At 37.1% G+C, this 13,303-nt stretch overlaps 1 pseudogene; it reads right to left on the bottom strand.

Moving 5' to 3' along the window:
• LOC110137535 (ubiquitin carboxyl-terminal hydrolase 10-like) overlaps window positions 1–10,995 on the bottom strand; it is a 43,254-nt pseudogene extending 32,259 nt beyond the window's left edge.
• Between the last annotated feature and the right edge of the window lie 2,308 nt (window positions 10,996–13,303).

Raw genomic sequence — 13,303 nt, 5'->3', positions numbered from 1 at the left:
GATTAACATATATATATATTACTATTTATAAAAAAGATGGCTAACAAAGATGTACTGTGTAGCACAGGGAACTCTATTCAATATTCTATAGTAATCATATGGGAAATAAATCTGAAAAAGAATGGATATATGTGTGTGTGTGTGTGTTTGCATGCTAACTCACTTTAGTTTGTGTCTGACTCTTTGCAGTCCCAGTGGGCTATAGCCCACCAGGCTCCTCTGTCCATGGGATTCTTCAGGTAAGAATACTGGAATGGGTTGCCATGCCCTCTTCCAGGGGATCTTACTGACCCAGGGATCAAACCTGGGTCTCCGGCATTACAGGCAGATTCTTTGACATCTGAGCCACCAGGGAATATATGTGTAGCCATATATATATGGCCCTTATTGAGAAAATTATTGAAGATAAACTTTATCAATTTATAATGACTAGGGAAACAGTAGCATAAGAACTTGCAATGAGAATGAAGTATTCTAACTATGGAACTAATAATGAGACCAAAACAATTAAGGAGTCTATGGAGACAGAAAATAGATCTAAATTGTATTTTCTCACAATTTAGAAATAAAGAAGCTAAGGAAATACACATAAATCCAGTATAATATGAGAGTTGAGCTGAGATCTGAATGGCCTAGGCAAGTGATGAGTTGAAGACATTTCCAGGCAAAATTGGGGGCTTCCCAGGTGGCACTCGTGGTAAAGAACCCTGCGTGCCAATGCAGGCGACATAAGAAACTCAAGTTTGATTCCTGGATTGGGAAGTTTCCCTGGAGGAGGGCATGGCAACCCACTCCAGTATTCTTGCCTGGAAAATCGCATGGACAGAGGAGTCTGGCAGGCTACAGTCCATAGGGTCGCAAAGAGTTGGACACGACTGAAATGACTGAACACAAACAGTATCTCTAAGCCACTGGATATTATTTCAAGTTGACAGGCAAATACTGAAAGTAAAAGAAAATCTAACAAACAGTAAGAAATATAATTGTGTTGACATAGTGGGGCACAAAGGGATGAAAGGAAACAAGATTAGAAAATACTATAATATTTTCATCATTTCTCATAGAGAATTAATACTGTTTTTAAAATGGTAAACAGAGAAGGAAAAACAAGGTCTTCTTAAACCAAAAATATCCTCACAAAAGTAAACAAATTACATTGGAAAGACTTTTAAAAACAACTGTCATCAAGTAATGCTGCATAGAAAAAAATGAGAGAACTAAGGCCAACCATATCTATCGTGTGCTCATATATAAATGAGTTAACTCATGATTAAAAGAAAAAAACATTTTCAGATAAAAAAGCAAAACTTAACTTTCCACTGTATGCAGAAGACATATGTAAAATTTACGAGAGTTGAAATTAAGTCTTGCAACATCAGTATCAAATAAAATGAAATTCAAGATAGATGGCATAATATAAAGTGTTCTTTTTTATGCCAAAGAGGACAATTGACAATGAACATAAAAAAGTTATGAAAATCTATGCAGTAATCAAGTTAGCAGTAAAATTCATAAGGCACAAATGATAGAAATTACAAAAAGAAATGCCCCAAAATATATTACTATAGGATCCTAAGATCTTAAAATACCTAAACAACATTATTTAAAAAGTCAAATTCATCCATCTTGAAATCTGTCCATGAAAAAAAACTACATCTTGTTTTCAAATGCCTAAGAGGCAGTCATGAATATTGTTTACAATTAGACAATAGTGTGTTCATCAATCAGTGTATTTGATTACCATAAAATAAAACTAGAAACAAAAAATAAAATGGTTCTTTCTTCTGATAACATAAATAATTTTTAACAACCTGAGTCATGGGTCAAATAATAGCTACCCATTGTAGTTGAAGAATTTCTAAAATGCAGAGATAAGGATAATGAGAACCATATGTAAGTGCTCAAAAAAGGCATAGCCTTAAATATTCACATTACTTTAAAAAAGAAATACCATGGCTGATTCATGTCAATGTATGACAAAACCCACTGAAATGTTGTGAAGTAATTAGCCTCCAACTAATAAAAAAAAAAAAAAAAAAGAAAAGAAATATCCTGGGTGTGACTGCTCACTGCCCACCACCCTCAGAATCCGGGCTTGCAGATGGACTCTTGGCCAGATATCTCTCTGTGGTCAGGTGACTGGGACTCACAGCCACAGATGGAAGCTGCCACATCACCCCAGCATTTAATCACCCGCAAAAGCCATTTCCCACATCGTTTGCTCCATGGCCAGAAATATTTAAAAAATAAATAAATAAATAAAAATAACAAAGAAATAAGGACTTCCTTGGTGGTCCAGTGGTTAAGAACCCACCTGCCAATGTAAGGACTTCCCTGGTGGTCCAGTGGTTAAGAACCCACCTGCCAATGTCAGTGACACGGGTTCAATCCCTGGTCTGGGAAGATTCCACATGCTGAGAGGCAACTAAAGCTGTGTGCCACCACCCCTGAGACTGGTGCGCCCTGGAGTCTGTGTTCCGCAACAAGAGAAGCCACCGCAATGAGAAGCCCATGCAGCGCAATCAGAGAGTAGCCCCTGCTTACGGCAACTAGAGAAGGCCCATGCACAGTGATGAGGGCCCAGTGCAGCCAAAAATAAAGAAATAAAAGTTAAAAAAAAAAAGAAAAAGAAATGAGCTAAGCTATCAACTTAAAAGTTAGAAAAAGAAAAACAGATAAACTTAAGAAACACAGAGGGATATATTAGTAAAGATAAAAACAGAATTAATGAATTTTAAAAAACAGAAAATTGAAGTGATAAATAAATCCAAACCTCAGTATTTGTGGAAAATAACAGAGTACATAAATGAGTCAACTGAAGGAAATATACAAGGAAAGTATAACTATATAGATTGAAAAATGACAGTAGGAAAGTAATGACAGAAGGGAGGACATTCAAGAATTCTGAGATTACTCTGCTTAGCTCCGTGCAAACAAATCAAAAAACCTGGATAGAATGAATAAATTACCATAAAAATGAATGAATATATAAACAGACCAATTTTCAAAAAGATATAACAGTTGTCAAAACATGATCTTCTAAAAACATTACCAGGTCCAGACAATTTTACAGGAATTTCATATAACCTTAAAAAAGAGATAACTCCGATTGGAACTATTGGAACTATGCCAAGAGTGGAAAAAATCAAAACCCAAAACCCATTTTTTTCATAAGTTTGCAAGGTCTCTATGAATAAAACATTTAAATACAAAGAAAAGACATATATAGAGCACTTGAATTAATGAAAAGACATATTGTATGCTTGATTAGCATTCAAATTGGATTCCTCTAAATTGATTTGCTAATTTAATGTGGCCCTAATAAAAATACAATAAATTAATTTTTTTCTAGACAAGTTGTTCCTAAATTTTACATAGAAAATTAGAAAATCAAGAATAAAATATCAAAATTCTTTTTAAAAGAGAATAGTGAGACAGAACTAACTTTATCTCATTTTCCAGTAGTCATGAATGGATGTGAGAGTTGGACTATAAAAATGCTGAGAGCCGAAGAATTGATGCTTTTAAACTGTGGTGTTGGAGAAGACTCTTGAGAGGCCTGGGACTGCAAGGAGATCCAACCAGTCCATCCTAGAGGAAATCAGTCCTGAACATTCTTTGGAAGGACTGATGCTGAAGCTGAAGCTGCAATAATTTGGCCACCTGATGTGAAGAATTAACTCATTGGAAAAGACCCTGATGCTGGGAAAGATTGAAGGTGGGAGGAGAAGGGGAAAACAAAGGATGAGATGGTTGAATGGCATCACTGACTCAATGGACATGAGTTTGTTTAGACTCCAGGAGTTGGTGATGGACAAGGAAGCCTGGTGCGCTGCAGTCCATGGGGTCTCAAAGAATCAGACATGACTGAATGAACTGAAACTAGATATTAAAATATTACAAAGTCTTCATACAAATCAATAAAATTCCAGAAATAGAGCCATATAGATACTGAGATGCATGTTATAAATTAATATATGATAAATGTGAAACCTGAAACCTACTAAAAAAAGAATTATTCAAGTGGTGTTATGGATGTTTTCTGGATAAAAATTGAGATACTTCACTTAACTTCAAATAGAATTAGGTAGAATTCTAAGATGACCCCCAAGGTTCCTGTCTGTCAGTGTACACTCCCTGTATAATCTACTATACTTGATTATGGACAGGACCTGTGAATATGATGGGTATCACAGTTTGATTAGATTAGATTATCTGATGGGGGAGTGAATAGATTTGTGCCTGTTATTAAGGTCTCTAATTAGTTGATTTTAGCCAGGAGGGATATTATGCTGAATGGGTGTGACCTAATCAGCTGAACACTTAAATAAAGTGTTTAGATGTCAGAGAGTCTTCTGCTGGCCTTAAAGAAGCAAAACTCTGTAGTTAGAGGCCCTCTAAGAAGACAACATAGCAGGAAACTGACAGGGACCTGTCTGAGCTGAGAATGACTCTTAGATGACAACTAGGAAGAAAGATGGTCCTCAGGACCACAGGAAGTACGTTTACCAAAAGCCATTTAAACTTGGAAGAGAATACCAAATTCCAGAGGAAATCACAGCCTGCCTGACACCTAACTTTAGCCCGGTGGAACCATGAATAGAGGGTCAACTAAGCCATGTTGGCCTCCTGATTTATGGAAACTGAGACAATAGATGTATGTTGTGGGAATCCCCTGGTGGTCCAGTGGTTAGGACTCATTGCTTTCACTTCGGGGGCCCAGATTGAATCCCTGATCAGGGAATTAAGATCCCATAAGCAAAAGTGAAAGTGAAAGTCGCTCAGTTGTGTCAGGCTCTTTGAGACCCCATGGACTATACAGTTCATGGAATTCTCCAGGCCAGAATACTGGAGTGGGTAGCTTTTGGCATGGCCAAAAATAAATTAAATAAATAAGTGACATATTAAACCACTGAGTTGTGGTAGTTTGTTACACAGAAAGGGATAACAAATACACATCTAAAATTATAAATTCCCAGAGGATAATTAAAAGTAAAAATTGAAACTTTTTTTTAAACTTTGTATTTTGTATTGGAGTATAGCCAATTAGCAATGCTATGATAATTTCAGGTAAATAGGAAAGGGACTCAGCCATACATGCATCTACTCCCCACACTCCCCTCCCATCCAGGCTGCCACATAACATTGAGCAGAGTTCCATGTGCTATATGGTAGGTCCTAGTTGGTTATCCATCTTAAATACAACCATGAGTACATATCCATCCTAAACTCCCTAACTCTCCCTTCCCCCTGGCAACCATAAGTTCATTCTCTAAGTTTTATAAGTTCATTTGTATCATTTCTTTTTAGATTTCACATATAAGGGATGTCATGTGATATTTCTCCTTCTCTGTCTTACTTCCTTAAGTATGGCAATCACTAGGTACACCCATGTTGCTGCTAACAGCATTATTTCATTCTTTTTAAATGGCTGAATAAAATTCCACTGCATATATGTACCACATCTTCTTTATCCATTCCTCTGTCGATGGACGTTTAGGTTGCTCCTATGTCTTGGCTACTTTAAGCAGTGCTGCAATGAACATTAAGGTGCATACATATCCTTTTGGATCATGTTTTTCTCCAGATATATTCCCAAGAGGATCATTGCAGGGTCATATGGTAGCTCTATTTTTAGTTCTTTAAGGAACCTCCATACTGTTCTTCATAGTGGCTGTACCAATTTACATTCCCACCAACAGTGTAAGAGGGTTTCCTTCTCTCCACGACCTTTCCAGCATTTATTGTTTGTAGATTTTTTGATGATAGCCATTCTGGCTGGTGGGAGGTGATATCTTACTGTGGTTGCATTTCTCTAATAATTAGTCATGGTGAACATTATCTCATGTGTCTCTTGGCTGTCTGTATGTCTTCGTTGGAGAAATGTCTGGGTCTTCTGCCCATTTGTTAATTGGGCTATTTGTTTTGATGCTGTTAAGTATCATAAGCTGTTTGTAAATTTTGGATACTAATCTCTTATCGGTCACTTCATTTGCAAATATTTTCTCCCAATGTGTGAATTGTCTTTTCATTTTGTTTATTGTTTCCTTTGCTGTGCATAAGCTTTTGAGTTTAAGTAAGAGCCATTTGTTTATTTTTGTTTTTATTTCCATTTTTCTGGAAGGTGGATCAAGAAAGATATTTCTCTAATTTATGTCAGAGGGTGTTCTGTATAGTGTCCGGTCTCACATTTAGGTCTTTAATTTATTTTGAGTTTATTTTTGAGTGTATGGAAAAAACTGAAACTATTAAGTGGGCAAGACATAAATATATGTGGATGCCAGTAGTTTAATCAATAACATTTTCAGGAAGTTGTTTAGTTGTTTTCCACAGGCATGTTAAATATTCTAGTTTAGAGTTGCCAGAAATGAAAGTTTCTTACAAATTAGAAATTAACAATGAGAACATCCCAGGGGAATGTGATATAGCCAAAGCTATATTTCAGTTAAATAATACTCACAACAAAAATGTTGGGGAAAAACTCCAAAAACATAAGCCAAAAGAAAGCAGGAAGAATTAATAAGTCTTTAAGGAAAAAAATGAACTAAAATAGGAAAAGTAAGATAAATGAAACAAAAATAAAGTTGATATATAACATCTTTAAAAGGTCAGTGATACAGGTAAACATCATAAAGTCTGACCAATGAAAAAAGAGAGAAAAAGAGAAATAAATATCATTAGTAAAGAGAGGTTATGACTACAAATTCAGAAAAAAGTCTTTAAATAATGATAGAGTTTTAAATACAACTAATGAAATAGACAACATAGTGACAAAAGAGATTCCATTTAAAATAACAATAAAAATATATAAATTGTCTATAAATAAGGTTAATAAGAATGAAAAAAGAAAGAGAAAGCACAGCTCTTTAAAATAGACATGAAAAAAAGACAGATACATTGTGTTCCTGGATGGGAAGACTATATGTTACATATGTGGTGATTATATAGGTAATATAATCTAAATATTCAATACAATTTAAACCAAAATTCCATTTGAAGTTGAAAGGTTAGATTAAGAAAAACATTAAGAAAAAAATGGTCATGGGGAGTTACCCTACCAGATATTAAAAAGGTAAGTATAAGAATAATAATACTAACATTGACAAGAAGAGTAATGTAGCTTCCATGTCTCATGAATCATGCTGAGTATTTCACAATATTTGCACCACAACTCTTTGAGGTAGTTATTACTATTACTCTATTTTCGCAGACAAAGAAATTGAGCTTTAGAAATAATAGACAACATATACATAATAGGATCAGCCTTTTTTTTTTTCATTTATTTTTATTAGTTGGAAGCTAATTACTTTACATCATTGCAGTGGTTTTTGTCATACATTGAAATGAATTAGCCATGGATTTACATGTATTCCCCATCCCGGTCCCCCCTCCCACCTCCCTCTCCACCCGATCCCTCATTACAGTATACTAACACATATATATGGAATTTAGAAAGATGGTAACGATAACCCTATATGCAAAACAGAAAAAGAGGATCAGCCTGGTTTTAATCCGTGGTCTCCGAACTCAGAGTCATTCTCTTAATTACCACACAATCTGCCTCGAGTTCCCATTGCTGGCAAAAGGATGGACTTATGAATAACTGGTATTGGGACAACTGGTTTATCATTTGGAAAAAAATAAAATTGAATCCTTACCTCCCACCTGACAATGAAACAATTTCCATAGGAATTAAGAATTAAGTGCAACAAGTTGCAAAACAATACCAGACAGCAATAAATCAATATTCATATAATCTCTGGTAAGAAAAAATATTTCTAAGCACAACATTAAAGACAGTAACATAAACACTTTTACAGTAACAAACAGATTAAAAACATCAAAACCCACTGACAAATTTAAAATATCAACAATAAAATTGGAAAAAATGCAATTTGCTTGACAGAAGGTAATATTCTGATGTATAAAGAACGTTTCAAATCAGTAAGTGAAAGATAGAGACTTCAGTTTTGTGAACTTGGGTACTTCTTAGAAACAGGGCAATGAAATTATGATGGGGGCAAGGCTAATGACTTGGTTTGGAAGCATAGAGAGCTACTGTGAAATACACAGAGGTTTATGATTTAAAGAGATTTAAACTTAGAGAAGCTTTAGGGAGCATAGTCATTCCTTCAAAATTTTATCAAGTCAATATTCTGTACTAGATGTTACAGGCACATGATGAGCAAGACATGGAGCACAGGCTCCTATTTTGAGTCACTAAGTTAAGGCGAGAGCAAGAAAGAAAGAGAAAAGTTTAAAGCTGGATGGGATGACTGGGTGTGGAAAATTCCTCTGAGGAGATAAAATTTAAACTAAATCTGAATGACAAGAAGCCAGATGATGCTGCGGCAAGAAGTGACTGAACACAGAGGAGGTGTGGAATGACCAGTGAGAAGGTACTACAGTGGCCCAGGTAAGAGATGAGAGTGTCCTGAATTAGGGTGATATTGGAATTAGGATAATAATGGAGGCAGCATGCTGCAGTCCATGGCTGCAAAGAGTCAGACGTGACTGAGCACCTGAACTGACTGAACTGAAATGGATTTAGAGAGAAGGGAGTGGGTTTCGGGTATGTTTTGGAGGTAGATTGACAAGTCTTGTTGATTTGGAAGCCAAGAGAATAATAGCCATTACGGATGATGCCTATATTTTTCATGCTACCAGCTAGGTCTGGGTTGAGGGTGGAGTTTCCTCAGGTGGAGAAAACTGAGAGGGAAGCAGATAGTTTAGGTTGGGGGATGCATACAGTGTGAGAATCACAAAGTATGTTTCACCGTGGTTGGTCTGAAATTCCAAAGACATCTGAGAGAGACATCAAATAGGTAAAAATGAAAGGATAGTCTTGGAGACAAAGACTTGGGTCCCATTATCAAGTACATGGTGTTTATTTATAGCATTTAATAGTCTCTAGAGTAAGAGCATAGATGTAAGAAAAAAAAAGTTTCAGGGAAGTAACCCTAGAGTACCCAAATTTAGAGCAGCCAAGAAGTCTCGGAACAAATGGCCAGTGTAATAGGGGAAGTATAGAGTGTGGTGTCCTCGAAGCTAAGAAGGCAAAATTGTCAACTGGGAGACTAGGCTTTCAGCTGCTTTGAATGCTTCTGGGAAGTTAAGGAAGAGAAGAGGAAAGTGATACTTAGCTCTGGTGATTTGAAGCTATCGGTGCTCTTTTCCAGGGTGGTTTCAGGGTGGTGGAGGGAGCAGAAGCTGAAGACCACTTCCTCTCAGTTTCATCATCATTGTGGAAGGAAATTTCAGATCATGGTGGAGTTTCAACAGGTTCATCTCTAGTCACTTGTTCTTCTCCTGGGATAAGATGGTATAAACAGCAAGGCTTAGGCTGTGCCATCATGCCTGGATCCACCACTGTGCCAGGGAGATCAACTCATAGGGCAGAGGAAGGCTCCAGCAAGACACCTCCCAGCAGCCCAACTTACAAACATATCTCTGTTTCGAAGACAAGTCAGGAGGAGCAAAGGCTTGAGTAATTTGTAAGTACAGTCAAGGTCAGGCGGCAACCTCGGCCTTACTTGTAGGGTGCAAACACCCCATGAATGGCAACATAGACAGTACTGAGTACTCAGCGTTCTTGATTCATCATCTCTTTGTCAAAACAGTTTTTCTCCTATTATCTTTAATTTTTGGAGTCAACTTTATTTGATTTACTGATCATATTATGTGTGTGTGTGTGTTAGTTGCTTAGTCATGTCCTACTCTTTGCAACCCCATAGACTGCAGCCCCACCAGGCCCCTCTGTCCATGGGAGTCTCCAGGCAAGAACACTGGAGTGGGTTGCCATTTCCTCCTCCAAAAGGAACAATAGAAAGAAAGAAAGTCGCTCAGTCTTGTCTGACTCTTTGTGACCCCATGGACTGTAGCCCTCCAGGCTACCCCATTCATGGAATTTTCCAGGCAAGAGTACTGGAGTGGGTTGCCATTTCCTTCTCCAGATCATATCATAAGCTTACTTAACTCTTATTTTTGGGCAACATTCTTTAATATATTGTGAGCCATGTGTTTAACTAACTGTAGAGAATTGCAAAATGAAGATAATAGGGTTTGAGCACTATAAGTACAAGTTAAGATTTAACCACCTTTTGGTGTATATAAATATTTCTCTGAATTATCTCTTGAAGTAAAGACTTACCCCATTTAATCATAGCACATTTAACCTGATTTTAAGGCTACTGATTTTTTTCAATTTTGTTTTAAAAGTTAGGTATATTTATTTAAGTCAAAACAGTGAAATAGAAATGATTAGTCTGTATGAAATTTAACTAATTTTGCACTTTGCAAATGTCCATTGTTTTACCAAATGAGTTATAATTCTACCTAACAACACTCCCTTCTTGCCATTTTTATTTCTAAGAGAAGACATGTCTAAGAAATTGCTAGTAAATTGCTTTAAACTGAATACAATGTTTGGAACATTTATGGCTTATTTTTACAAAAACTGTTGGTAAAGAAAGTTAAAAGAAATTAAGATGTGTTAAATAGGTTCATATAAATGTTTCACAGTCTATCTATTGAACTCAAGAACAAATGATACTCAGGGGAAGGAGGGAACAAAGGGACACAAACAATTAAATAAAATGTTAGGATTCTTTCATTCTTTTATAAAGCCATGTTCTGATTACTCATATGCTTCTTTTTGTACTGACTTTATGGCCATTGTGGAGATCAATTATTCTTATACTGTAGTTCTGAATGGGAAAAACCTACTTGCCTTCTGCAGATTACTGAGTTACTCCTAAAGGATGAAGCCATGAACTGAACGGGGCAAATCACCGTGCCTATCCTAGGGGTCTGGGAAAATCCTAAGGACTCTACCTTACCCACAGGGGTGGGCGCGGGCCCTCTCCCTACCAACAGGTCCCCTCCACCGAGCACTCTGCTGCGTGCTGGACACCCTCCGTGCTCTGCCTCTGGAAACGCTCCCTCATCCATCACGGCCTCGTGGCTGATATTCTGCTGGTCTCTGCTCAGCTCCATAGACCTGGATTAACTCACCTGGGCCTCAGACCTTGATTGGCACCTAGCTTATGTCAGTAAATATCAAACTTAATTGTAATAATGAGCTTTTACTTCTAAGATAAACATTCATTGCTTACAAATTTGTTGTTGATGTAATTAATTTTGTTGATTGTTTCTTCCTGATATAATACCCTTGAATTTTGTGGATAAACTGCTTGCTTATAGTAAATTCTTTATTATGTTGTATATCTTTAGATTGTACAATTATCCATATACCTGTTCACCAATTTACAATTTTAAAAGAACTGGAAACAAAGCATTTGTACTAGTTTCCTATTGCTAGAGTGAGAAGTCACCACAAACTTAGGGACTTAAAATAACATAGACTTATTATCCTATAGTTCTGGTGGTCAGAAGTCTGAAATGAGTCTCCTGGAGCTACATGTGAGAAATCAAGATGCCAGCAAAATCTGTTCCTTGCCTTTCCAGCTTCTTGAGACTGTCTGTATTCCTTGGCTTGGGGCTACATCACTCTTCAGTTCAGTTCAGTTCAGTTGCTCAGTTGTGGCCGACTCTCTGCTACCCCATGGACTGCAGCACGCAAGGCTTCCCTGTCCATCACCGACTCTCTACTCAAACTCATGTCCATGGAGTTGGTGATGCCATCCAACCATTTCATCCTCTGTTGTCCCCTTCTCCTCCCGCCTTCAATCTTTCTCCCAGCATCAGGGTCTTTCCCAATGAGTCAGTTCTTCACATCAGGTGACCAAAGTATTGGAGTTTCAGCTTCAGCATCAGTCCTTCCAGTGAATATTCAGGACTGATTTCCTTTAGGAAATCATCACTATTACCTATTCTTTTGTCCTCACATCTCCTTCTCTGACTATCCTGTCTTCCTTATACTAGGACCTTTGTGATTATACACAAAGATATAATCCACCTAGATAATCCATCTTTCTTCTTAATATTCTTAACTAAATTACATGCAAAGTCCTTTTAGCCAAATAAGGTAACACACAAAAATTCTTCTGAGGATTGGGACATGGACATCTTTTGGGACATGCTTATTCAGTCTACCACAAAATTCATTGTGAAAGTGAAATCGCTCAGTCATGTCTGACTCTTTGAGACCCCATGGACTGTAGCCCACCAGGCTCCTCCATCCACAGGATTCTCCAGGTAAGAGTAGTGGAGTGGGTTGCCATTTCCTTCTCCAATTGAAACTTAAGGAGACATGCAAAGAAATATATAAAATTGGGATCAGATTCTAAAAGGCTAGTTAGACTTTAATACTAACAGACTGAAGTTGCATAGAAATTAAAATTATTAAGATAATTAGTAATGAGATTGTGTGAAGTCTAAGGTTAATATAATAATCAAAAAATCAATCTTAAAAGCTACAAATGCCATATTGCTTTGAAGCCAAGGTCTGTCTAATTCAGTAACTACAACAGGGATAATTTGTTTGAGACATCAGCATTTTATAAAATTTTATAAAATATAGTATCAAACTGTATACCCAAACATACTCTTTAAGCTTTGGTCATTTAATTTTTTTTTTAGAAATTTATTTTAGCAAATATATAGATGACAAAATTATTTGGAAAAGCCTGAGTGAGAGAGTGAGTGAAGTGGCTCAGTCATGTCTGACTCTTTGCAACCCCATGGACTGTAGTCCAGCAGGCTTCTCTGTCCATGGGATTTTCCAGGCAAGAAAACTGGAGTGGGCTGCTATTTCCTTCTCCATAGAAAAGCCTAAAGGGTAACAATGAAGAATAAGTCTGCTCCTTTCGAAAGCCTGTGGTCTCTGAATGGGCTACAGGGTCTCTGTCAAGCTCTGGTCATGTGCAGAGGGGCCAGCTGTGGACTCCAGTAGATGCAGCCCCAAGATGACTGGGAAGTAGGGCATCCTCGGTCCTCTTGAAGAGAGGAGTCAGAGGCAGGTGGGCAGGCTGTGTATGGTTATCAGATGCCTTTACCTGAGTGAGAAAACCTTCCTCCACTGGGACCTCAGAGGTCTGACAGCTTTTGTGACACGAGATAGATAATGGATGAAAGAAATTAATGTCAATGAATTTTTGCACTGAAATTTTGGATTATATCTCAAATTTTAATTAAGAAAACAAAGCCCCAGAGAAATAAATTCTGCAAGCCCCACAAGGATGGAAAAAGGTGGCTCACCTAAAAGAAAGCAACCTGGATCCCACTGAGGATATTATGTTTAGTCATTATATCTCCTGAGGCTTTTCTTGGCTATAACATCTTCTTAGAGTTTCTTTGTTTCTGACGAGCTTGAGTTTTTTGTTTTTTTGTTTTTTTCTTTAAG

This window comes from Odocoileus virginianus, chromosome 8 (assembly GCF_023699985.2).
Source record: "Odocoileus virginianus isolate 20LAN1187 ecotype Illinois chromosome 8, Ovbor_1.2, whole genome shotgun sequence".
Taxonomy (NCBI): domain Eukaryota; kingdom Metazoa; phylum Chordata; class Mammalia; order Artiodactyla; family Cervidae; genus Odocoileus; species Odocoileus virginianus.
Note: the sequence above shows the minus strand (reverse complement) of the source record. Positions and strands in the feature narration are given on the sequence as shown.